Source organism: Sus scrofa, chromosome 8 (genome assembly GCF_000003025.6).
Source record: "Sus scrofa isolate TJ Tabasco breed Duroc chromosome 8, Sscrofa11.1, whole genome shotgun sequence".
NCBI lineage: Eukaryota > Metazoa > Chordata > Mammalia > Artiodactyla > Suidae > Sus > Sus scrofa.
In genome coordinates, this window is record NC_010450.4 from 136,727,797 (window position 1) to 136,754,517 (window position 26,721).

Here is a 26,721-nt window from a genome sequence, read left to right on the forward strand (position 1 = left end):
TCTTGAGTCTGACTTTTAAGAATAAGGAAACAACCCAAATGTCCCTTGACAGATGAATGGATTAAGGAGATGTGGTACATATACACAATGGCATACTACTCAGCCATAAAAAAGAACAAGATAATGCTATTTGCAGCAACATGGATGGACCTAGAGATTATCATACTAGGTGAAGTAAGCCAAACAAAGACAAATATCATATGATATCACTTATATGTGGAATCTTAAAAAAAAAAGATACAAATGAACTTATTTACTAAATGGAAACAGATCCACAGACATAGATAACAAATTTATGGTCCCCAAAGGTGGGGAGGAAGATAATTAGGAGGTCAGAGTTAACATATACACATTATTATACATAAAATAGATAACCAACAGGATCTACCGTATAACACAGGACACTATACTCAATATTGTGTAATGACCTATAAGGAAAAAGAATCTGAAAAAGTATGTATAACTGAATCACTGTTCTGTACACCTGAAATCAACACGACATTGTAAATCAACTATACTTCAATGAAAAAAAAGATTATTCCGACCATCACAAACACTGACTAGCTTAGCTGACATGAGTTGCACTTATCATTAAAACTGTCAAAGTAATTTGTTTGGCTTCATTTCTAATTCTGGCCGCTAAAGTCCTGGTGATGGCGGAGTCATAAAGCCATGTTTCAAACAGCAAATCAGACGAAGGCAAAGGTCCAGTTCTGGCTCTGTTACTGGTACATGTTTTGTTTGTTCATCTTTAGACAAAAGCTGATATGGACAGAGAAACGGTTCTCTCCAATCTCTGGAAAATGTGTTGAGTGGGAAAGAAGCAGTTTCTGAACAGGAGAGGCGGCGAGATGTCTTGAAAAGGGGGATTCCTGTGGCAATTTTTGCAAAATTATGGACACCAATGTCTCCTCAACCTAAAGAGTTCTGGGGGAAAAAACTTGTTCAATACAGTCTGGCACATAGACCTTCTGCTCAGGGCGGACACCAGGAAATATTCCCTGTTGGTTCTGGCAAAGCCAAGGAAATTAGATTATGGAAGAGACCCCTGAAGGAGCTGGAGCACTTCCAGAGGAAAGAAGAAAGCAAAGCAAAATGTCTTCAAATATGCAAAGATGGAAAGCAAATTTTAAAAAGATAAAAAATGGCAGAGTGGAGTTCCTATTTCGGCGTAGCGGTAACAAACCCAACCAGCATCCATGAGGATGTGGCTTTGATCCCCGGCCTCGCTCAGGGGGTGAAGGATCTGGCATTGCCATGAGCTGTGGTGTAGGTCGCAGGCGGGGCTTGGATCCCACGTGGCTGTAGCTGTGGCTGTGGCATAGACTGGTGGCCACAGTTTTGATTCAATTCCTAGCCTGGGAACTTCCATATGCTGCAGTGCGGCCCTAAAAAAAAAAAAAAGAAGTAGAGTGGCTATTACACTACCAGAGATGAAAGACAGAAACAGGGCCCCCGCCACAGAAGTGATGATTATATGCCCAACCAACATTCCCCAGCTACAGACTATTAAAATGAAAGGGAAGAGCACAAAAGGATTTCTGGGCAGCCTGAGGTTGATGGTAAGGCTCTTATCTGGTACAGTCACTTTTTGGCAAACATAGATGAAATTACACAGGATGCTCTCTGTGTCCATAAACCAGATCAATGTTGTATATTAACAAATTGAATTAGAGTCAGGTAGAAGCAGCAGACTTCCTGGAACATCAGAAATGGCAGGCGCCCAGTGAAAACCAATGCAGAAAGGAAAGTGGTGTAACCAGCAAGGGGAGGCAAACCAGCCGTGTCCCCAGACAGCCCCAAGGGGAACGTGGTGACACTCCGAAGCTGAACCGTGACTGGCCCTCAGCAGAGCGAGAAACCGTACTGCTTTTGAGAGTAGCAGTGTCCGTGATTTGGGGTAAAGAATCCCAAAGAAACTATGTTTCTGCAACAATATTTTCAAAATAAAAATGAAATTGCATATAACATTGACTTGGGTTTCAACTGCATTTTGGAACATGAGCAATGTTTCTTCAACAGCAAAAGCATCTCAATTCTCAGCATTTTCCACATATAGCAGTTGCTAAATCCCTCATGAAGTTGGGCACTAAGATGTGTAATATGCATAGAAAGACTCTGAATGAGATTAATCCAGTTAAAATTAGAATCACAAATTATCAGTTCCCCAGCATGAGAGTTGCAAGGCTTCTTAACCAAGTACAACTTTTAAAACGTTTCTTAGTCACTTTTTTAGCTGTGCTTAAACATGTAGGAAATATTAAAAGAGGGAACTATGGAACTCTAAGTAAGGTGAATTAACTAGAAAAACTTCCTGCTAAGTGAAGAAACTGCCCTTCAAAGCAATAGTTGGCTGGGAGATTCGTGAGAGCTTTGAGATACTGCCAGAAACATTAGGATACCTTGGGGAATACTAAGTCGAATTTGATGACCAAACACATTTAACACTCTCTGTCAAAGAGCAGAATTGCTCATTTCAATATTTGCTCAGATGGGGAAACATTTATGACATGCATGAAATTTAACTTCACAAGACTGAGTTTACTCTGGTGAAAACACAGGTATTGAGAGATGAACATACCACATAAAAATAAATAAGCCACGCGTTCTACCCGTGAGGGTGCTGTGAAGTGTGCTTGATTTGATTTTTTAGAAAATAGGCCATGTAACTTGGACAAGAACTCGTCTTGAAGAACGAACTTTTGGCACAGGCATCGACCGGAAAGCACGACACCTGAGTTTGAGGTGATCGCGTGATCCCTGCCATTGGAGTTCCCGAAAGATAACCTGAAAGAAGAGATTAAATAGTTGCAGTAAATTACATCCAGCTCGTCCTTGGAAAGCTAGAGACTAAGTGTGTGTTCAGTGGGGTTTCTCTCAGCAAGCTTTCCGTGTAGCTAGCACAGCCCTTGTAACTCACCTACAACATCTAGAAAGTCGATTTCTATAGACTGAATGTTTGTATCCCCCAAATCCGCATGTTGAAACCTAATCCCCAAGTGATGATATCGGGAGGCATCTTTGGAAGGTGATTGGGTCAGAGGGTAGAGCCCTCGTGAAACGGGTTAGTTCTCTCACAAAAGAGACCCCACACCCCAATGTTCATAGCAGCACTGTTTACAATATCCAAGATATGGAAGCAATTTAGATGTCCGCTGGCAGATGAATGGATAAAGAAGATGTGGTACATATTACTGTATATGACTCAGCCATAAAAAGAAAGAAATAATGCCATTTGCAGCAACAGGGATGGACCTAGAGATTATCATACTAAGTGAAGTAAGCCAGACAGAGAAAGACAAATATAACACAATATCACTTATATGTGGAATCTTAAAAAAAGAGAGAGAGAGAGAGAAATACAAATGAACTAATTAAAAAAGAGAAATAGATCCACGGACAAAGAAAACAAACTTATGGTTACCAAAGGGGGAAAGTGGAGCTGGATAAATTAGAAGGTTGGATTCATATATACACACTACTGTTGGTAAAACAGATAACCAACAATGACCTACTGTGTAGCACAGGGAACTATATTCAATATTTTGCAATAACCTATAAGGGAAAAGAATCAGAAAAAAAAATATATGACTGAATTGCTTTGCTATACACCTGAAACTAACACAACATTGTAAACCATCTATACTTCAATTAGAAAACTGTAACTATACTTCAGTTAGGGAGCTCCCATCATGGCTCAGTGTTTAACGAAGCCGACTAGTATCCATGGGGATGCTGGTTCGATCCCTGGCCTTCCTCAATGCTGGGGATCTGGCGTTGCCGTGAGCCGTGGTGGAGGTCGCAGACACGTCTCGGATGCCTCGTTGCTGTGGCTGTGATGTAGGCTGGTGGCTACAGCTCCGTTTGGATCCCTAGCCTGGGAACCTCCATATGCTGCAGGTGCAGCCCTAAAAAGACAAAAGACCAAAAAAAAAAAAAAGTATTAAAAAAAGAACAAGAGACCCTAGAGAGCTCCATCGTCCTTTTCCATGGGAGGACACAACCAGAAGACAACCATCTCATGAACTAGGAAGAGAGCGTTCATCGGACACCAAAACTCCAGGGCTTGGACTTTCTAGCTTCCAAAATTTGAGAAACAATGTTTGTTTGCTTGTTTCTTTTTCAGCTGCACTCGTGGCATATGGAAGTTCCCGGGCCAGGGATCAAATTCAAGCCAGAGCTGTGACCTATGCCACAGCCACAGCAACATGGTATCCTTAACCCACTGCCCTGGGCCAGGGATTGACCTGGCACCTCCCCAAAGACCAGCCAGATCATTAATCCACCACACCACAGCAGGAATTCCAAGAAATAAATGTTCGTTGTTTAAGCCACTTCTCTATGGTGTTTTGTCTTAAAACCAAGTAGTGAGCACGCTGAAATTCAATTAAATATGGCTGTGTCAGTTAACCTGTGCTGTATAACAAACTGCTATAAAACTTAATAACTTAAAACAACAGCTGTTTATTTGGTTGTCTAGAAGTCTGAGATCAAAGATCCAGCAGGCTAGCCAAGCTCCTTCACATGTTTTTTGCAGAAAGCAAGAACAGAAGCTCTAAGGTCTTGTGAAGCTGAGACTTAGAACCAGCACAATATCCCTCTTGTCACATTCTATTGATCAAAACGAGTTCCAGGATCAGCACAGATTCAACAATTAGGAAAGCAGACTCCCCATCTTGGTAGAAGGAGATACAGGGTCTTGTGGTCATTTTTGTCATCTGCCACAAGAGACATTTGACATTATGGCCTTAAAGCTTTTCCACAGATCAGAAGCGTGGGTCAACATTATGCTCCAATATCAATTCTGGAAACTGCTCGAATAGAACTTTCCATCGAAATTATTCGAAGGTCAATATTCCAAACATAAGGATTGGGTTGTTAAACACCATAGCTGATTATAAGTACGTTCTAGCTCCACAGACAAAGTTCGTTTCAAGTAGATGCTAATGTACAAGACTGGATCCCTGACTTAAAAACATAATAATAAAATAAAACCTCTATCCAACAGCCTGGTTGTAGATATTAATTCTTACGGATAATCTTAAGCAATTAAAGGGATCATAGTAAGTCATCACTTGTTGGAACTTGTCTTTCCCAAGCTCAGATTATTGAAAGCAGAGTTCATCTGCTTTGTTTTAACACAGTGGATTGTCTGGATCCTTTATAATATTACCTTGTTCAGTGTCTTCCACTGATTGATAATTATTTAATGCATTTACTTACTGAATACATACTGGTAAGGGCCTTATTACTTGCAAGCAGCTAGTAACCTCGGTGAAAAAAATGGACTTTATTTTTGCTCTTGCAGAACTTCAGTAAAGAAGATGTTATTACTTCTATGTGGAATCTAAAATATGGCACAGGTGTTTCCTTTACGGCTCAGTGGTTAACGAACCTGACTAGGATCCATGAGGATACAGGTTCCATCCCTGGCCTCTCTCAGTGGGTTAAGGATCTGACATCGCTGTGACCTGTGGTGTGGGTGACAGACATGGCTCAGATCCGGCGTTGCTGAGGCTGTGGTGTAGGCTGGCAGCTGTAGCTCCAATGGGACCCTAGCCTGGGAACCTCCATATGCCATGGGTGTGGCCCTAAAAGAGCAAAATAAAATAAAATTAAAAATTAAAAAATACATATATATGGCACAAATGAACCTATCTACAAAACCGAAACAGATTCATGGACATGGACAGCAGAGCAGACTTGTGGTTTGCCAAGGGGAAGGGGAGGGCGCGGGATGGGACTGGGAGATTGGGGTTAGTAGATGCAAACTATGACATTTAGAATGGGTAGACAATAAGGTCCTACTATATAGCACAGGGAACTATATCCAATCTCCCGGGAGAGACCATGATGAAAAATAATGTTAAAAAAAAGAATGTGTATATATGTAAGACTGAGTCACATTGCTGAATAGCAGAAATTGGCACAACATTGTAAATCAACTATACTTTAATAAAAATTTTTAAAAAGAAGACATTAAGTCAATAAAAGAACACATACAAATATAATTAAAATTGTAAAAATGTGTATGAATATCACATAGAGTGTGTAATAAAGGATTACTCATTCAATAAACTTGTACTGAGTGGCTTATTGTGAGCCAGTTAATGTGCAAGGCACTGGGAATACTGAAGTGAATGAGTCAGACATGCCTCTTTTTTTAATGGAGCTCACTTTCTAGAATGAGAGATAGATCCAAAGACTAATCAATTAATTAATTAAAAGTAGCTTGTGATAAATGCTATCTGTAAACCAATGAACAAAGAAAGGGACAAAAGTGGGGCCATTTTTAGAGGCTATGATCTGATAAGATTTCCAAGAGAAGGTGATTTTTTTTTCTTTTCTTTTTTAGTGCTGCAAGTGTGGCTCATGGAAGTTCCCAGGCTAGAGGTCAGATCAGAACTGTAGCTCCCAGCCTACGCCACAGCCACTCCAGATTTGAGCCGCATCTGTGAGCTACACCACAGCTCGTGGCAACACCAGATCCTTAACCCACTGAGCAGGGCCAGGGATGAAACTCTCATCCTCATGGATACTAGTTGGGTTCATTACTGCTATGCCACAATGGGAACTCCTGAGAAGGGGATTTTTTTTTCTTTTTTTCCGCTTGTTTTTAAAAGTTTTATTGAAGTATAGGCTATTTACAATGTTGCAATAACTTCCGCTGTACAACAAAGGGATTCAGTTACACATGTGCACATATCCATTCTTTTTCAAATTTTTTTCTCATATACATTATCACAGAATATTGGTAGAGTTTCCTGTGCTATAGGGCAGGTAGCTGTTGGCCAGTCATCCCATGTACTTCAGGAGGCTTATGGCAATCTCAAACCCCCAGTCCCCTCACCCCCACCCCACCTATTCCCTCTGGTAACCATAGGTTTGTTTTCAAAGTCTGTGGGTCTGTTTCTGTTCTGCAATAAGTTCATTTGTATCTTTTTTTTAGATTTCATATATAAGTGATATCATATGACATTTGTTTTTCACTGCTTAACTTTACTTAGTGTGATAATTGCTAGGTCCATTCATGTTGCTGCACATGGCATTATTTTATTCCTGTTTATGGCTGAGTAATATTCCATTGTATATAGGTACTACATCTTCTTTATATAGCATATCTATGTGTCTTGTTTTTGTAACCATTCAGCCAGTCTGTCTTTTGTTTGGAATATTTAGTCCATACACATTTAAGGTAATTATTGATATCTATGTTCTTACTGCCATTTTGTTAACTGTTCTGGATTTGTTTTTGTTGGTCTTTTTTCTTCCCTTCTTTTATTTCTTCTCTTGTGGTTTGATGACTATCTTCAGTGTTGTTTTTGGACTGCTTTTTCTTATTTGTGCGTGTATCTATTGCAGATTTTTGGTTTGTGGTTACTATGAGATTTTGGTATAGGAGTCTGTGTATACAAGATCATTTTAAGTTGCTGGTCTCTTAAATGCAAATGCATTTCCGGGATCCTGCATTTGTACCCTCCTCTCATGATTGCTACTTTTGGTAGCATGTTTGTGTGGGGATGATCTCCTACCTTTACCATATGTTTGCCTTTACTGATGCACCTTCTCATTTGTAATTTTCCTGTTTCTAGCTGTGGCCTTTTCTTTTCTGCCTAGAGGAATTCCTTTAGCATTTGTTGTAAAGCTGGTTTGGTGGCGCTGAATTCTCTTAGCTTTTGTTTGTCTGTAAAGCTTTTGATTTCTCCTTCAACCTGAAAGAGACTATTTCCTATTAGTAGAAAATAGAAATTCTACTATTCTAATATAATACATTAGTATAATAGTATAATTTCTATTTCTACCATTCTATTTCTACTTACCCAGCAAGGTTTGAAGGAGAGCCTTGCTGGGTGAAGTATTATTGGTTGCAGATTTTTTTCCTTTCATCACTTTAAGTATATCTGGCCTGCAGAGTTTCTACTGAAAAATCAGCTGATAACCTTATTGGGGTTCCCTTGTATGTTATTTGTTGCTTTTTCCTAGCTGCTTTCAATATTTTCGCTTTTATTTATTTTTTATTTTATTTATTTATTTATTTATTTATTTTGTCTTTTGTCCATTTAGGGCTGTACCCGTGGCATATGGAGGTTCCCAGACTAGGGGTCTAATTGGAGCTGCAGCTGCTGGCCTATGCCACAACCACAACAATGCCAGATCCAACCTACACCACAGCTCATGGCAATGCCGGATCCTTAACCCACTGAGTGAGGCCAGGGATTGAACCTGCAACCTCATGGTCCTAGTCGGATTTGTTTCTGCTGTGCCACAATGGGAACTCCCTGTCTTTAATTTTGATTGATATGTGTCTTGGGGTGTTCCTCCTTGGGTTTATTTTATATGATACTTGTTGTGCTTCGTGAATTTAAGTGAGTGATTCCTTCCCCATGTTAGGGAAATTTGCAGTCATTATTTCTTCAAATGTTTTCTCCAGCCCCTTCTCTCTTCTCCTTCTGGCATCCCTATAATGTGAATGTTGGTGTGTTTAAAGTTGTCCCAGAGTTCTCTTAAACTGTCCTCAATTCTTTTCATTCTTTGTTCTTTTTCTGTTCCACATCAGTGATCTCCACCAGTCCGTCTTCTACTTCACCGTTTGGCTCTCTGCCTCCTGTATTGTGCTACCGCTTCCTGCCAGTGAATTTATCTCGGTTATTGTGTTGATCATCTCTGTTTGTTCAATTTTTAAATCGTCTAAGCCTTTTTTAAATGTTTCTTTTAACTTATTGCTATTTGCTTCTGGTTTATCTTTGAGATCACGGGTCATTCCTGACTGGCATTACTCTAGTCTTTTTCAGGTAGGTTTCTTATCTCCACTTCACTTAGCTGTTCTTCTGGGGCTTTGTCTTTTTCCTTCACCTGGCTCATATTTCTCTGACTTTTCATTTTGTAGAGCTTTTTGTGTGGTCTCCTTTTTGCAGGCTACCAGGGTTGTATCTTCTGGTGTCTGCCCCCTTGTGGATGAAGTTGCTACAGGGGCTTGCAGCAGGCTTCCTGATGGAAGGGATTGGTGCCTACCCACTGGATGTGGAGCTGAGACCCTCTGGTGGGGGGGGGGCTTTGTCTCTGAGTACGATTTGAGGCAGCTGTATACCTGGGAGGACTTTAGGCAGCCTGTTTGCTGATGTGTGGAGCTGTGTACCCACCCTGTTTGCTGCTTGCCCTGATTAGTGGGGCCAGATTTTTCCAAAATGGCAGCCTCTGGAGGAGCTCACACAGGAGACCCTCCAAAGCCCATAGATGGGCCTGATCCAGATTCTTACGGAGTCTCTGCTTTGCCCTGGGACCCAGTGCACCAGAAACCCTGTGTGTACCCTCCAACAGCAGAGTCTGTTTCCTCCAGTCCTGTGGAGCTCATGTGCTCAAGCCTTGCTGGCCTTCAATGACAAATGCTTGGGGGCTCCTCCTGTCAATGCCAGACCCCCAGGCATGGGAAGCTGCTGTTGAGGTCCTAACTCTCACTCTTGTGGAAGAACCTCTGCTTACAGTTGTTTTCCAGGCTGTGGGTCACCCACCCGGCAGTTGCGGGATTGCTCACATCATGACAGCACCCTCCTACCGTCTTGATGTGACTTCCTCTTTGTCTTTGGGTATAGAATACCTTTTTTGGAAGCTTCCAGTCTGTTTTGTTGAAGGCCGTTCAGCAGTTAGTTGTAACATTGGTTTTCTCATGAGAGGAGGTGAGCTTGAGTCCTTCCACACCGCCATCTTTTGTCTCTCTCAAGACAGTCTTTCAACAAGTGGTGCTGGGAAAACTGGACAGTGGTGCCCCATTCCCTCCTTCTTTCCTCGCCCAGACGGATGCACTTTGGGCCAAAGAGTGATATTTAAGCTGAGCTCTAAAGACGAAAGAAGCTGCCATTTTAGGAAGAGGCAGAAAATTTCCAGGCAGAGGAAACAGGAAGTGCAAAGCCCTGAGGGTAAGAGATTGCGGCAGGATGGAGCGAGACCCTTAATGGAGGATGTGGCCAGTAGGAAAGACAGAAGAACTGAGATCAGCTCTGCGGCGATGAGCTCAGCTAAGTAGGGAGGATGTCGCCATTCGTTGAGGTGGGAAGCACAGGAGAAGAAGCAGACTTTCTAAGGGGTAAAGTGCGTAACAATGCAATATAGAGAATGCTATACAGGCATAAACACACGACACTTGTTAAAAATATTTATGAGAGTTCCTGCTGTGGTTCAGAGGGTTACAAACCTGACCAGTACCATGAGGATGCAGGTTCCATCCCTGCCCCTGCTCAGTGAGTTAAGGATCCAGTGTTGCCATGAGCTGTGGTGTGGGTCAGACGCACATACAGCTCAGATCCCTCATTGCTGTGGGTGTGGCAGAGGCCAGCAGCTACAGCTTGGACTTGATCCCTAGCCTGGGAACTTCCATATGCCACAGGCGTGGCCCTAAAAAGAAAAAAAAAATCTTAATGGAAATCCAGTGAACAGTGCTGTTGGAGAGGCAGGAGCCAGATGATGGGGCTTTCATGGGGCAGCAGGAGAAGTGTGGATTTTATTCTAATGAAGTGAGAAGCTACCGAAAGGTCTTAAGCAGATAGTGATAGGACCCATTCTAAAAATGGTTTGCTGTCATGTGGACACTGGATTGAAAGGATTTGAAGGAGGAATGGTGAGAGCAATTATGAAGTTGCCGTAGTCGCCTAGGTTAAGGGGGGTGGCAGCCCCCAGCTGGGGCCACAGGACTGAGGAATGGAGACGCAAGTGGGATTCTAACAGGAAGGAGTGATGCAGAGGGGGTCGAGAAGGCTTCTAGCAAGACTAAGGAGAAGCAGGACCCATGGGTGGAAGGTCAAGAGATGCCTTCACTCAGACAGCGAAGGCAGAATTGAATGAAGACCTACAGAAGACTGCAGTTCTGAGAAGGCCATTGCTCTCTCCTTCGCCAAGACACATGTAATACTCACATAATTAAGAAGCAAAATAAGACTAAACCACAAAATAGGTGGATGCAAATTCCACCAGACTCAAGCTTTTCCCATCATGACTATGTTAGTGCTTTTTGCTTTTGAAATTTCAAATAGCAAATAATTTCCAGACAGTTTTGCTGATCTAGATATGCTCTCTTTTTGTTTAATCTTGCCTTTAACAAAGGCCCTGGGCAGGGAAAGTGTTTGGAGTGTTTTAGACTGGAAAGACACTGCCTCCTATTGAGGTAGGGTAATAGCCTGGGGCAGATCGTGCAGTGACCTGCAAGATAAACTGGGGACTCGAACTTAAGAACAAAGGGGGATGAGCCTGTGAGGATTCTGCCCTGGGAGGATGGGGGTAGGGAGGTGACCCTGGAGCAGCACCTCGAGGACACAGTGAAGACTCCACCCACTGTTGAAGTCCTGCGCACAGACTCACGAGGACTGGAGCGGGGCTGCCTCGGGACCCCGTCAGAGGAACGTGCCGGGAGAGCAATTCCAGCTCAGCAAGCAGCCAGGCTAACCTCTGCTCCCACAATATTCCTGTGGAGAGCCTCGAATCAGATAATGGGAACATCAGGATCCAGACACATGATGGCATCCCAGTGGCGGCGCAGGAATGGCCTCTTAAAGTCTGGTACCCATTTCCCCAGCAGCCTGTTATTTATCGTATAGAACTATTAGAGTCCTGGAAGTTAGGCTCTTCATGTGCTGTGCACTGGGAGCTTGTCTCTTGATTTTAGAGTAAGCCGCTTTTTGATAATCTGTGGATCAACTTATCGCAATAGTGGTTAAGTATCTCGTTTTGGAATTCTGTCATGAAGCAGCAGGTTAAAGATCCAGCCCTTTCGCTGCAGCAGCTTGGGTTGCTGCCGTGGCGCAGGTTCAGTCCCTGGCCTGGGAACTTTGTGCCATGGGTGTGACTAAGAAAAAGAAATGAAGTAAGAATTATTATTTTTTAAAAAGAAGTATAAAAAAAGAGAAAGTATGTCTTAAGGTTTAGGCCACTTTGTATAGAGAATTTTGTTATGTTTAACAAATCTGACTGGAGGAGGGAAAAAAGAACTAAGGAAGATATTAGGAAACAGAAGGAGCGGACGGCAATTGCAACTGGACAGGACGGCACAGACCCCGGGGGGGATGTGTGTGGCTGGGTTACCTGTGCTGACGCCGGCCGTCGAGCAAAATTTCCACCAGTCAGAAGCCAGGTTAGGTGATTCTGGAGGTAGCGCTGATGAGAAAAGGCATACCTTACCTGCTCTACTGTTTCATAAAATACATTTATTTTTATACCATGTCTCCATTTTGACCGGACAAAAGCTGAGCTGAGACTTACTGCAGTTGGTGGGAATACAAAGTCAGTGGCAATGCATCGGTCTAGTGACTTCTTCCGAAGAACAGAAAAATGCCGTCATTTTTATATTTGGAAATTCACTCTCACTTTGTTCTGTTTTCATCTCTATGGGTTGCTTTAAAGATAATACTGTGGCTACCTTGGTCTGTATGTCTTGCAGCGGCTTTTAACCAAACCCATTAAAATTCTAACCTCGGAGTTCCCGTCATGGCGCAGTGGTTAACGAATCCGACTAGGAACCATGAGGTTGCGGGTTCGGTCCCTGCCCTTGCTCAGTGGGTTAAGGATCCGGCGTTGCCGTGAGCTGTGGTGTAGGTTGCAGACGCGGCTCGGATCCCGCGTTGCTGTGGCTCTGGCGAAGGCCGGTGGCTACAGCTCCGATTCAACCCCTAGCCTGGGAACCTCCATATGCCGCGGGAGCGGCCCAAGAAATAGCAACAACAACAACAACAAAAGACAAAAGACAAAAAAAAAAAAAAAAAAATTCTAACCTGTAATAAGTCATTTTCTTGACTGTACCAAGTCATTTTTTTCTTTTTACATTTTTATTTTCCTTGACTCTCCTATTAGGCTTTGAGCTCCTTTTCAGTGTTGGAATGATCCAATCCTTTGGTCCACAAGTTTCAGAAACTTGACATGAGGAACTTACTCGTCTCTGTATCTTGAGCAAAATCACGGTGCCGGAAACAAAACAGCCGCCCAGTCTGCTTGTGGAGTGGGATTTGGACTGTTCTGCCTGCAGGGAGACCGTGGGTGACTCGAGGAGCCAGCGGCATTAAAAGTGACGCACGGTATTGTTGTAAGTGGGACAGGGGAAGTATGTCCTCATACAGAAGTAGGGGAGAGGGCGAGAGGAAGGTGATTTATGCATAGACGCTTCAGGGAAAGTATGAAAGGGGAGGGGACTCCAGAGAAGCAGGGGCTGGAAGGACACGCAGGTGGAGGAAACCCCCTGCAAAGCAGCAGCAAGAAGTATTCAGAGGTTACAAAGATCCGAAATTCCTAAAGGGTTAGACGGTGGCTCTACCGAAGGAGATAAAGTCTAGGGATGAGCAGAAACAACACCATCCAAGCTTCTTAGGTCATCTTACAGAGTCTGGACGTTGTTTGGCAGCTGTGAGGCCGGGGCAGGGAAAGGTCTTTGCGTGGATGAGTCAGGAACCTGCGAGTGCTACGCCTCACAGCAGGACGTCGGACTTGCACTCCCCACAAGGAGCCCTTCGGCTGTGTCACTGGTGTGAGTTCACTGGGGTGAAGTGCCCTGGAGGACTGACTTGGTGAGGTGCTCGACAGTAAAGCAGATGTGAGAAGACCGGAATCTTGAGTGAGGCAGAGGCCATGGAGACGAAGAGGCCAGGTCCGCTCAAGAGAGGTCTGAGCTGGAATGGGCAAGACTTGATGACGAGACACAAGGATGTGGGGGCCAGGGATGCACGGAGGAAGGAAGATTCACGGCATAAGAGGCAGGGGGATGACTGTGCTACCCACCAAGAGAGGAGTGCAGGACTGGCTCTAGGGAGGCGGCAGGTTGACGGTAAAGAGACCAATCAATCCTTGGGGATGTTTTAGGTGTGGGACAAGGGCGGACCTTTAGAGTAGAGGATTCTCCACTCAGTGTCCTTGTGTAACTTTGCAAAGGCAGTTTTTCATAAACAATAAATGAATGAATTAATGCTGTTGCTTTCTTTTAGGGCCGCAGCTGTGGCATATGGAAGTTTCCAGGCTAGGGATCTAATTGGAGCTGCAATTAGCTCCATGGCCGGCCTACACCACAGTCACGGCAATGCGGGATCTGAGCTGCGTCTGCATCTGTGACCTACACAACAGCTCACAGGAACGCCGCATCCTTAACCCCCCGAGCAGGGCCAGGGATCGAACCTGCATCCTCGTGGATATGCGTCGGGTTTGTAACCCGCTGAGCCACAACGGGACCTCTGGTGAATATTTTTAATAACCTGCATGCCTTTATTCACTTTACCCCTTAAACGCCCGCGTTTTCTCCTGTGTTTCCGTCTGCGTTGGTGGTGAATCCCCCCCCCACTCAGCCAAGCTCGTCATCTCAGAGTTGATTTCAATTCCTCGGCTTTTCTCACTAGTCCCATCCAACAGGTCACTGAGAATGTTCCCAGTCGCTCCCGCTTCTCTTTCGGTCCCTCTTTGGTTCAGCGAACCTGTCCCCTGCCACATACGCACGTGCCCCCGGCCCTCCCCAGTCAGCTTCTTTCTCCCGACTCCTGCAGGGATTCTCTAACAGCTATTTCTGCCCCTAAGGTTTTGCTGGACGGCGCCTCGCTCACACGTCGCCAGCGCCCCTCTCCTATAACTCAAGCCTAAGCATGTTCCTAAGATGTTACTTAGAAACATCCACAGCGCCTCGATGCCTCAATGGCCAGCGATCAATACTGTGATGTCTCATAATTTGGCCCAAACTTATTTTCGAGACCCAGCAAATTACGCCTCCCTTCACAAATGCTACCTCAGTTGACTTTAAAGAAGCCACTCTGATACACGGGTAGTCTGACACTGCATTATCTCCGGTAGGTTTTGGGCAGGTCAAAGAGGGACCCTGTCTCACTCCCACCAGCACCACCACAAACACACACACACAGAGTCGGATTCCGTTCCGAAATTACTTCACCCAGGATACTGTTATGGGTTGAACCCTCTTCCACTAAAAATGCCCTAATCCCTGGCACCTGGCAATGTGACCCTGTGAGGAAGCTGGTCTTCGAAGATGGGATAAGGTTAAGATGAGGCCACTATGGTGGGTTCTAAATCCAGTACCACTGGTGTCCTTCCGGAGAGGGGACGTGTGGACCGCCGCAGCAAGGGGAGACTGCTGCAGGTGATGGAGGCAGCGATGGACCTGCCACAGCTACGTGATGAGGAGGCCACGTACTCCTGGTCACCAAAGAGGCCACGCATTGTCCCCATCAGGTTTCGGGGAGCATGGAACTGCTGACACCTGGCTTTCAGACGTCTAGCCACCAAAACAAGATATTTTTATTGTGTGGAGCATCTGGTTTGTGGTAGTTTTTGAAGGCTGCCCTGGGACGCTCATACAGATACCGTATTTCGTGGGATGCCAAGTAGTCACACAGTCTAGCTTCTCCCAGCCTCTGGCATTTCCAGCGGGGACAGCTGTTCTGGCAGCACTGTCCCTGTGGGGCAGCGGTGCCTTGGATCTGGAAAAAGTGCCACCACTGCAGTTTTATGTGTAAACTTATAGCACCATCCCCAAAGAATGCACAGTCTCTGGCCGTCCGTGCAGGAGAATGTTTACAGACGTGGTGTTCTTCTGGCTTGCAGTCCAACCTCCACATCGAAGAAGCCGAGGCCTCACCCAAGGGGAGAAGCGACAATGAGTAACGGGAGTCTCTGAGTCATACCTTTGCCTCCGGCTCACTGGAAAGCCCATTTCCATGCAGACCTACTTTCTGACAAAAACTGTAAAATGCTACCTAGGCTTATACTCAGAGAGTTACTCCTGTTTGTCTTCTGTCAGGATTCTGATTTACTTCATCACAGGCTTTTGATCTTAGGAGTTCCCCGGTAGCGGCGTCAGGACGAAAGCAGTGAAATACGGATCTCACTGCAGTCAGGACCCTGAGGCATTTTACCCCATCAACTCTATCAACTTCGTGCTATTTCATTTGTGTCCAGGACACGCGATGCTTTTTCACATCTCCCAAGCTTCTGCGTCTGTGCTTCTCCTCATCCAGAATGTGTGTCTGATTCACTTCCACCTAGGGAATATGCCGTCACTTCTCTAAATTCACTAAATACGATAGCACCGTCCTGGGAGTGACACAGACGTGCGCCGTTTGTGCTCACAATCCTGTGATTTCAGCTTCGAATGGTTAGAACGACGGGGAGGTGGCTTTGGAACCTGGCCCTTCCAGGGAACCCATGTCCCTTCCTGACCTCTCGCCAAGAAATCCTCCTTAACGTCCCTGGCCAAATGCTCACTTTCTCCTCCGACTTCCCAGAGAGGCAAGTCACAACATTTTACATTTTAAGGATGTATTTGGGTTTGTACCCCAGTTGGCGGAATTCCGCAAGGCAAGAAATGACTCTTTCCCCACCTGCTTTAATAATAGGTGCCCAATAAATATTTGTGGAACGGATTACGTATCCTGAATAAATTCATGCGTAGCTTGTAAAGTTACAGAACTTGCTATTTGACTGTGAATTTCTAGAAGACAGAGGTCTTGCTTTTTAAATTTTTGACTCCCCAGAAGTGAAAAAAAGCCTATTGGCTGAAGGAATAATTTGGTCAGTGAATGAAGAATGAATGACTATAATCTGACTAGAAGCCCAGCACGTGGGAGTTTTCCCTCCGTATTTTACAAGACTTGAGAGCAACTGATAAAAGGTCATACAAAAAGACAAAATGTTTGCTTAATTTCTGTTTATCTCAGCCTGAGTGCAACTAACCCAGCTTCATGATGGGGATAATACTCTAATTTCGAGATCAAGAAAAGGTAAAGCACTAACGCCGAGAAACAGTTTCATTATTTCACGCACTCATTCACTTGCTCACTTATACCTGGGAATCAAGAAAGCTCCCCGAGCTGAGGAATCCTCAGCCATCTCTTTTTGTCCCCACTGTTGGAAGCCTGAGCTTGGGAAGCCAGCTGGGCCATTGGGCTAAGTCTCAATGACAGCCACTGTGGGAGGTACCTTTGGGGAGTATGACGCTTATAACTTAGAACAGCAGTTCTCAAAGTGTGGCCTGGGGACCCATGGGTGTCCCTAGAGCTTTTCGGGGATTCACAGACCGGAAGGATAATTAGGACAGTACAGAGACCCTAGTGGCCTTTCTAATTCTCGTTCACTGGCACTTCCCAGGCACTGCACGGTATGTGGTACAACACAGATTGAACGAAGGAGTCACTGTGCAAATTTAGCTGTCTTCTACCAAGCCAAACAGTAAAAAAGACTGGCAAAACCATAACATGATGCTTCTCTCTTCACTATTTTTTTGGGGGTGGGTGGGAAATGGTTATTTCTCCCAAAACCATGTCATTTATGTTAGTATTTAATGGTGGTGTGGTAGTTAAGATAAATAAATACTTGTACAAATTTCACAGTTTTAATTTTTTTTCTTTGTTTGCCTTTTTAGGGCCACATTGCAGCATACAGAAGTTCCTGGGCTCAGGGTCTAATCAGGGCTGCAGGTGCCAGGCTGTGCCACAGCCCCAGCAACACCAGATCCTTAACCCACTGAGAGGCCAGGGATTGAACCCACATCCTCGTGTGCGAGTTGAGTTCCACTGAACCACGATGGGAACGTCTCTCAGTTTTAATTTTGACAACGATGGATATCGATAGATATAACCCACATCAACAAAAGTATGGGCGTCCTCGATCATTTTAAGACAGTAAAAATCTTCTGAGACCAAAAATGTGAGACCCAGTGACTCAGACCCACACGGACTCACAAGAAGGTTGAAAGCCCAGGGCCCTCTCCGCCAGTATGGCCTCAGGAGGGCTTCCTTCTGGCTGGTGTGTAGGTTGGTTTGGAGGCAGCAGGTGGATCCCTTACTCGTGCAGGACAAGTGCTCCCAGCACTTACCTCACCCTCCTGAAACTCCTCCCTCGCTGAGGCCGCACTGCTTCCCCAGGAACCTGCGACGGGAACCGGAGAGTCACTCTCGGCCCAAGGCCAACCTCTGACGTCCACTCCTCCTCCCGCAAATCCCTCAAAACCCACCCCCGGCACCAGGGAGGCTCCACGCCCACACAAAACCTGTCCAAGGACAAGTCATTACAATCAGCTCCTGGAGAGAGTGCTAATTATGTATTTTCTGAGATGTTCTCTCGCATTCAGGGACGGAGAAAAATAAAATCACTCTTCGTCACAGTTGCAGCATTTCTAATAAAAATCTATATTTTAAGAAAATTGGCCTTCAAGAATTTTCCCGTTCATTCAATTGCCAAAAGCAAAGTGGCGTCCCCTCCGGTCTTGGAGTTAAGCAGCCTGGCAACGTGTACGTATGCAAAGCAAGAAATAATGACTGATGCCCTATTCTGTGTGAGGGACACGCTGGGAATGTTTGCAAATATCTCATATCCAGCCCGGAAGATAGTGTGTATCCCGCGGCCGGCCCCTGATCAACAGTCCCAGAACCTGGGCCTTTATAAAATGAAATAGCCATCAGAACAAATACAGAGACCTGTTTTAAAGGGATGGCACCAACCATTACATTGGTGGTTTACTCCCAATTCGGGTGTCTGAAGGAAGCAAGACATGCCACCAGCTCAGTAACACATAACGTGGGCAGAGAAAAGGAGAGGGCCAGGTAGCTTGGGCTAACCAGTGGTCCCCGCTGGCCAGGTCAGGTCATGGAACTGAACAAGGCATCTGAGAGCGTGCTAAGACAGAGGACTCGGTCGTCTCATTTTAGTGGCTTCTTCTTGCAACACGCTGGCTTGATAAAGGCCTAGGAGATGATTTACGATTTGCTGTCTTCGAGCAGATGCTTCTGCCTGGCATCATGGCATCAAATGAGCTCACTCTGTGGTCTACTGTTTACACAGACTGAGCAACATCTGAAAAATAATTTGACCCACTGAAGTCCTGAAACTAAACAGAGTTCTCAATTACCCTTATTTCAGGGAAAGATTGTTGATGACGGATCAAATGAAACTTTTCGTGTCTGGAGGATTTTCTGAGAGGAGGAATCGGTAACGGACAAGTCTGGGTTTGGGAAACGGGACAACGGTCTATCTCCAGCGAGATCCTAATGGATTTAGTGCCTCTTGAATGGTCACGTGGAAAGATGAATGTACTAGAGCTGAAGCCCAGTTTTTTTCTGTTTAAATGACACGATGAGCAAATAACAGCCCATATCTACATGATGCAACATTCTCAGAGAGCTGAGTGAAAACCAATAATAACAAACATTCACGTTAACTTCATTTATCTTTCATTACTTTGGAGGTAAAGTTGTCACTACTTGTAATACAAATTAGTATGTAACAACAAACGAAGAACACCAGCAAGAAAACTCAGCCGCTGTTAAGAAACAGCCTGTGTTAGCCTAACTATTACTAGGTAGGCACCGATATTCTCTGTAAATTTATAGCGAGGGCTGCCTTTTATAGACCTGTCGCTATGTGGTATTTCCATTTGCTGGGGCCACGGCATCTGATTGTCCAAACAGCTAACCCATCTCTCATTACTGGACACGAAGTTGTCCTGTGGAAAGGAATTATTTCCCAGCATCACGCCTTCTGGCTGGAAGTTACAGCTGAGTAGGTATTTAACGTCGTTTTAAAATTAGTGGGCAGCCACTGAATGATTACTGCAAAGAAGGGCTCATGTGGACTGCACAGGAGTGTACAGTTCAATCCTGAAACAGGTATATGCCCATCAAAGTATAAAATGCCCTGAGGAGGTCCTGTTGTGGCTCAGCAGTCATGAAGCAAATGAGTCTCCATGAGGATGTGGGTTTGACCCCTGGTGTCGCTCAGTGGGTTAGGGATTTGGCGCTGCCTCGAGCTGTGGTGCAGGCCGGCAGCTGCAGCTCCGATTTAACCCCTAGCCTGGGAACCTCCCTATGCAGCAGATGTGGCCCTAAAAAATAAAAAAAAAAAAAAAAAAAAAAAAAAATAAATAAATAAATAAATAAATAAAATGCCTTGATAAAAGTGGCGGCAGCTAGGCTAACAGAGCTGTGCTGTCGGCAAAGCCTCGGCCAGATTCTCACATTAGCGCATCGGCTTGGGGGCAGGTCCAGGGCTATGTGAGTGTTCAGAGGACACACACACACAAAGGTAAGTGTATCTGCTTCTCCTGCCTTCTTTCCCTTGCCCTCGGCTCCAAAATTGCATATGGGAAAATCGCTGTGGTTGCTCATCTTCTAATCCTCAAAATCATCTTCCTCAAAAATTTTCCATCAGGCTGATAGCACGTCCTAGCCCTTGAACCTCCAAACCAATGCAGAGCCTCTGGGGCTCTCGGCATTACTGGAGGGCCCAGCAGAAAGAGGCAGGGCTGCCCTGTGAGGTCCTGCGCTCAAGTGTGATTCGTGGACCGGCAGCAGGGGTACCACCCAGGAGCTTATGAAAAAAGCGATGCAGCATCTCAGCCCCATCCCAGACCTAGTCAGTCAGAACCTGCCCTTTTAACAAGCTCCTCGGACGATGTGATGCCCTGGTCTGGACACCTCCCAAGGCAAGCTACAAACGCAGCCTGCCATGCTGGAAAGATCTGGGACTTTACAGTAAGAGCAGTGGGAAGGCTTTGAAGACAGACATTTTGGAGGATTTTTATAGGCCCTACGCACTCTGAATTTTGGAGGTTCCACTTTCACAGCATATTAAGCAAATATGTTGGCATCCTATTCCAAGTGCAGACTTTTTTGGTAAGGAAATGAAAAATGTAAACAATGTTTAAAGTTGAGTTTTTATACAGCTAAATTATTCTTTTTGTTTTCTGATTTAAAAGCGATTATATATGTGTATGCATACATATAAACACACACATAAACTCACACGTACACTTGACTTGCTAGTTAGCATAATTTTTTCATCATGTTTTGCAGCTATCCGAATCAACATTTTGCACTTTTTCCTCTGGTACTGGTTGGGTTCGTTACGGCCAAGTTCCCCAAGAGGGGCTCCCCAGTAGACCTCCTTGTAATCGCTTCTGCCCCGACCCTATTTCCAAATGAGGTCTTGTTCTGAGATACTGGGAGCTGGGATTTCAATATATGAATGTGGAGAGAGGGGAACGCAGTTCATTTCCTAACAATTATTATCATTCTTTTCTCCGTGAAGAGTCAGAGAGGCCAACCACCAGGAGTAACGGTAGTTTAAAGAAATAGGAAAAAGTCGGCCATTTTCATTAGAATAGAGAGAAAGAGCTGACTAAGTAAACTCAGCAGGATGGCTAGGGAGGCTTCAGTAGCCAGACATGGTTGGTATCAAGAATTTATAATGGCCTAAAAAACCCTGACTTTGTACGAGTGCCTCCAGGGGCCTGAGCAATCCGGTCCAAGCGTTCCCCGCACTGACTCATCCTGCATCACACGCTTCGAGCTCACATGTTCCAGCCACAAGGGCCTCCCCCTCCTTCCTGCCCTGCACCTCATCGAGCTCCTTCCAGCCTCCCAGCCTTTGCAGCTTCTATTCCCTCTGCTCTACATGCTCTTCCCCTAGAGCATTCCACGGCGGGTGTTATCTCTTAGGCGTCACTCATATGCTCCCTCCTCTGAGAGTTCTCTGCCCACCTCTCAGAAGCCGTCTTCCAAATCCAGCCTACGTCACTGTTTTATACTCTTTATAACACTTGTCAATATTGGAAAATCTCTCTTCATTATTTGTTTCGATTCCCTCTCTCCCTCCCCAGAGTTTTCCCTTTTTGCTTTACTGCTTCCTTTGTTCAAATCCTCTTCTCCCTTCCCCTTCTCTGTAGAGACAAACATTCCAATGGGCTAATTTTGGATCTTTTTACTTGCATATGTTTTTGCAAAATGTGCACTGTGCTGAACGCACATTTTTAATTTGTGCAAAAGGTATTTTGTTATATATATGCATCTCATCTTTCATTTTTCTATTTGATATGGTATATTTAGGGCATATCCTTCTGCTTTGTGAACACCGAATCTACAGTTCTAAAGTTGTATGATATTCCACAGCATATGGCCACCAATAATTTACACGTCCACCCTCCTGGAAACGGACACCCAAGCGTCTCTCCTAAGCGTCAGTAAACATCCTTGTACATGTCCCTTTCGGGGCTGTGTCAGACTTTCTCTGGGACACACAGTCTACTTAGAAGCAGACTTGCCAGTGGGCTGGACATGATCTTCATTGGAGTAAACGCTGCAAGACGCTCTCCAGGATGGTTTTATCGGTTTAATCGTCTACCGCGGATCCAAAATGCAAGTTCCAAGAGAAGAGGGCCTACTCCTACCTTGCTCCATGAACACGCGTCTCCAAATACAAGACAGAAAAGCTAAGAGGTGGGCTTCCTCCCAGGGGGCTTCATCTGGCTGTTGCAGGATACCCCACTGGGGAGAGGGACCAAGAGGAGAACCACTAAACTGAGTACGAAGCAGGGTAAAGCCAGGGAAGGAGGAAACAGAGGGTCAAGGAACTAGAGGTCACTTTAAGGTCAAACACACCTGAAGCGAAGTAACAGCGCGCAGCAGACTGAAGGATGGAAGGTAAAGGGTCAGAAGGTCTCACCGTCGCCTGGGTTCTCCAGAAAGCAGCCTGAGGCCAAGCTCACGCGCTACTTCTTAATTAAGGCCTGTTATCCTAAGGAGGCAAAGGTAAGGAAAAAGAGAAATGAGGGCGAGAAGGAGAAAAAAGCCGATTCAAGGTGATGCATGACCAATCTGCCCACAGCTTCTTTAGAAAAACAAAGCTGGTCGCTGAGTCATGCTTGAGTAGCCAGAAGCAGAGAAACCTTGGATCTCGGAACAGCTCCTGGGTGGGCAGGAAGGGAGAGCAATCATCTGCTGGCTTCTTCCTGGCTCCTGGCTCCTGGCTCTCAATGGTCAGAGGCACTTCCACAGGACATTAGCGCCACTGTCTCTCTAGGATGTGTTTCAGGCCCCCCAGGAAGCAGCGAGGGAAGCCAGAGCTCTGTGGGTCCAGTCAGGTCGGACCTGGGAGCTGCAACCACTGAAGCTCCCTCTACAGTGGGTGTCACGGAGGCCGTGTGCGCTGGTCCTCCCTCCAGAGGAGGCTGAGGTTGCTGACAGAGTTCACCTGGGCTTTACAACCATGGGGACGGCAGGCGGGACTGCTGAGACCGCTGTGTCTGCAAAGAAAGGCCGAGAGCTAAAGACTTGGGGTCAGGCAGGGCCAGGCTGATCTGGGGCGCTCATGACCTAACTGCCTCCATGATTTTAGGGGAGATTCCACGTGTAACTGGCAGCGAGTGCCTGAAGCTGAGTGGATGGGCATGAAGACTACTGGGTACAAGGTCTGAGGATTTGCGATGCCGACGTGTTGGGTGGAGGTCTGTGCTGATTCTGAAACAGCGCAGGATGGTGAGATGTCAGGCACTGGGAGCCCAGGGCATAGTCAGTGTATACTGGCTACACCCATAACTAAGAAAAAATCACTATTTAGGAAAGTCAGTGCATTATGGACTGAAACACGGTCTATGTAGGTAAACACAGAACATAAATGTATATATACGTTGGTCTTTTGTAAAACAATTTACACTTACCTGCTTCTTAATTAGGCAGATTATTAATTTTCTAAATTGTGTCATTATTCCAAACAATTGTCCTTATTCCAGGAGGAAAATCCAGAGCACTTTTCAAATGCTTTCTATAGAATTTCGGAAACTTAAGCACAGTTCTTCTAGGTAACAAGGATTTGGCCCTTCAGTGGGTGCTGCCCCAAGTCACAAAGGCTTGTCAGCTTGTCCCTCTCCCTGCTTGGCCTTCAGATCAGGGACTCTGTTGTAGTCATTCTTATATCTTCAGAACGTGCATAGCCCAAGTCTTTCCATAATGCAAAAACACCGCCCCCCCCCCACTCCACTCTTAATCTCCTGTCTCTATTTAAAAAACAAACAAAAACCATTTACCAAGACACAGGAGACCTGAGAGGGACAGGTGGTGGGAAGCTCATTGCTCACCTCACACAATCCTTCAGGCCCAGCGTTGAGAGCACCATTCTCCCTTCTTTCCCAGGGGACAGTGGCTTCTCGCGTGCCACATCCCTCTCCGCTGATCCCTGGGAGGAGAGTGAGCCCGGGCACGTTATCTCACAAGAAGTCTGTCACTGGCCCTTCTCGCCCGCCCTACCCCTCGGAGCAGCCGGAGAGCCTCCTTGCGGCCCGCATTTTGAACCGACCAGTCACCCACCCGCGCTCTTAAAAGCCCTTCCCACTCAGTCTGCATTTTCCCAAGATTTTGTCCTTAGTCCCCTCCTCCCTCCCTCCCCGCATCTACCCTCCCCCCCATCTGTAGTGCCTACCCCAAGAGAACAGGATGCGGGCTCGACAAGCTTGAACCAGCACCCAGTCGGGCAGGGCCTCGGGAGTCTGAGCTCGGCGTGGAAGTAACACCTGCTCGCAGCTCGGCCCCTCGGATGCCCATCCATGCGAGAAAAGGGAAGCAGGAGAAACCGGATGGCTGTAAAGCACCGACACTGCTTAAGGGCTTCTCTGAAGGTAACCCAGGACGGGCCCATCATCCCGCACATCTGCACAGGTCGCTTCCAAGCTCTGACACCAGGAGAATCCTAGCCCTCTGGTGACAGTGCCTGGCAGGGACCATGACACCCAGGGGAGCAGAGGTACACCAAGTACGGAGGATTTACTCATGAACCCACGTCCTGGGCTATCCGTGCGCCCAGAGGAACCTTGCAGAGGGGCCTGGAGGGGCTCCACTTCTCGGTCAACAGCCGGGAAAGGCCAGGGGACTTGGCTTCCCTCTGTCTTCCTGGAGGCAGAAGTCAAGATTTTTGGCTCTGGAATGGGATGGATGGGCTGTGGCTTCCTGGCTCTGTAAACCGGATCATGATATTTAACCCCATGAGCCTGCTTCCTCAGGGACACCTACCTTTTGGGGTCAATGCAGTAAATGAGAAATGGCACGAACATCTTGTAACCCGGGGCACAGACAGGCCACACACGTGGCTCTCTCTGCCTGAAGGTACATCCTCCTTGCTCCTTGCTGACCCTCACTCATCTTAAGTTTAAATGCCATTTTTTTTCAGAGGCGTCATCCCAGAGCTTCTGCAGCAGGCTCTCCATTGGCACCCAACATCCATTAACTCCTCCTTTCTGTTTAGGGAGCCGGTCTCCACTCCACAAAGAATGCAGTCCTGGAAAGTTCAAGGGCAAATCCTGAAGCGCCTGGACCAATCACAGTGATGCACCCCCCCCCCACTTCCCAGCGCTGAGGCATAAGCATGCGCCTCCGTCGGAACTAGGGACCGGGAGAAGAAGTCTATTGGAAGCTTCTGAGAAAGACTGTACCACTCTTGATGAAAGACCCTCTTCTACCGAGGGGCATTATTGTCTGTCTTAGCGGGAGCTACTCCGCCCTCCTGGGATGCTGGGAGCGTCGGACCTGGTACAACTCCGGCTGCTAGAGAGGGCAGAGGGAATAACGGGATGGCCAGGATGGCCGGGGCCTTCCCCAACAGCCCCGAGCGACAGCCCCGAGTTGCTGAACTCACCAGAGAGAGCTTCTTGACCTTGGGACTTCTGTGTATGAAACAGCACATCTCCTTATCATTGAAGACACTTTAAACTGGGTTAATTATTCATCGTGGCCTCCCACCTCTAAATGATGATGCCATCATTTTGGGTCTCATATTTTCCTTCACAGCATTTATCGCATAGCCAGCTACTTTTATGTTTATTGGTTTGATGTCTGCTGTCCCCACCGGATTCGAAAGTGCCAAGACGGCATGTTGACTTTGTCACCACTGAACTCCCAGATTTCAGCACCGGCCCAAGCGCAGAAACTGCTCAAGCACATTTGCGGAAAGAATGAATACAGAACTCAGACACTGGTCATTCTTCTCTCTTCTTCATCCTCTTCCTTGGTCTCTGTAATTCACTGGAGCTGACCAGGAGCCCAGAACCACTGGGAAGGAACCTAAGTTCTCCTTCAAACGCTGACCCTGGGCGGCAGGCTGCACTACATCAGTGCCTTTCAAGCTTTTACCTCAAGGGACAGCATGAAAATACACATTACATGGTTGACCAGTGCACACACATCTACATATTTAACTGAAGCAAAAGGTTTATACAGCGTATTTACTCGTGCTAAGTGTAACGTCTCATAGTTTTGTCCTATTCTATGTCATTGAAAAAAGGCAAGCTCAATATATCAATTTTTGGATCCATTAATTAGCACCCCCCCCAACAAACATACTAAATTTAATGTAAGTACTTTGAAATCTCTGATTTTTTTTTCCCGCTGTTTAACTGCTCCTAAAAATCCAGGTCATTGACTTCAACGTCCATGATGACAGGGACTTAACAATGACTTTGTTATTTTCCCTTTTCTGTGCAATTCTCCTCATCAGCTCTAGTGAGGCTACTTCCAAAGCCTGCAAAAAATGGAGACTCTGGCATGTGTTCACGAAAAATACTTTGTACTTCGCCTATTTTTTCCAGTTAGCGCGCGTACACACGTACACACACACACACACACACACACACACACACAAACCAGGACTGTATTCGTCCTTCCTTGAAACTTAATGGCCCTATTCAACATACTTCACATGGGCCACATTTCTCTATAGGTCTGTATATGCTCTAGCGCAGACCGGAGGCTCGTGAGTCCCACTGCCCCCAAGCGGTTTAAAACCCAAGGCAGCCGGGTCCCCAGCTTCTCTAGGGGCCCAGGGCGTAGACCCTCACTGTACCGCCCGTTCCTCCTCGCAGACACCGCCCTAGTCCTCCTCGGATTTACCAGGGAAATCCCGCTGGAGGCAGGAGAAAAGGGGAAAAGACACACG

The 26,721-nt window shown here is 45.9% G+C and overlaps 1 long non-coding RNA gene across 1 annotated transcript; it reads right to left on the reverse strand.

Annotated features, from left to right (window-relative positions):
• LOC106510562 lies at positions 1,399-26,400 on the reverse strand. The gene is made up of 7 exons (XR_001309149.2): positions 25,426-26,400; positions 24,804-25,068; positions 23,876-23,973; positions 22,688-23,044; positions 22,401-22,536; positions 17,843-17,895; positions 1,399-2,787 (listed from the first exon to the last, which is right to left on the reverse strand). It is a non-coding gene; the product is annotated as an uncharacterized LOC106510562 (long non-coding RNA).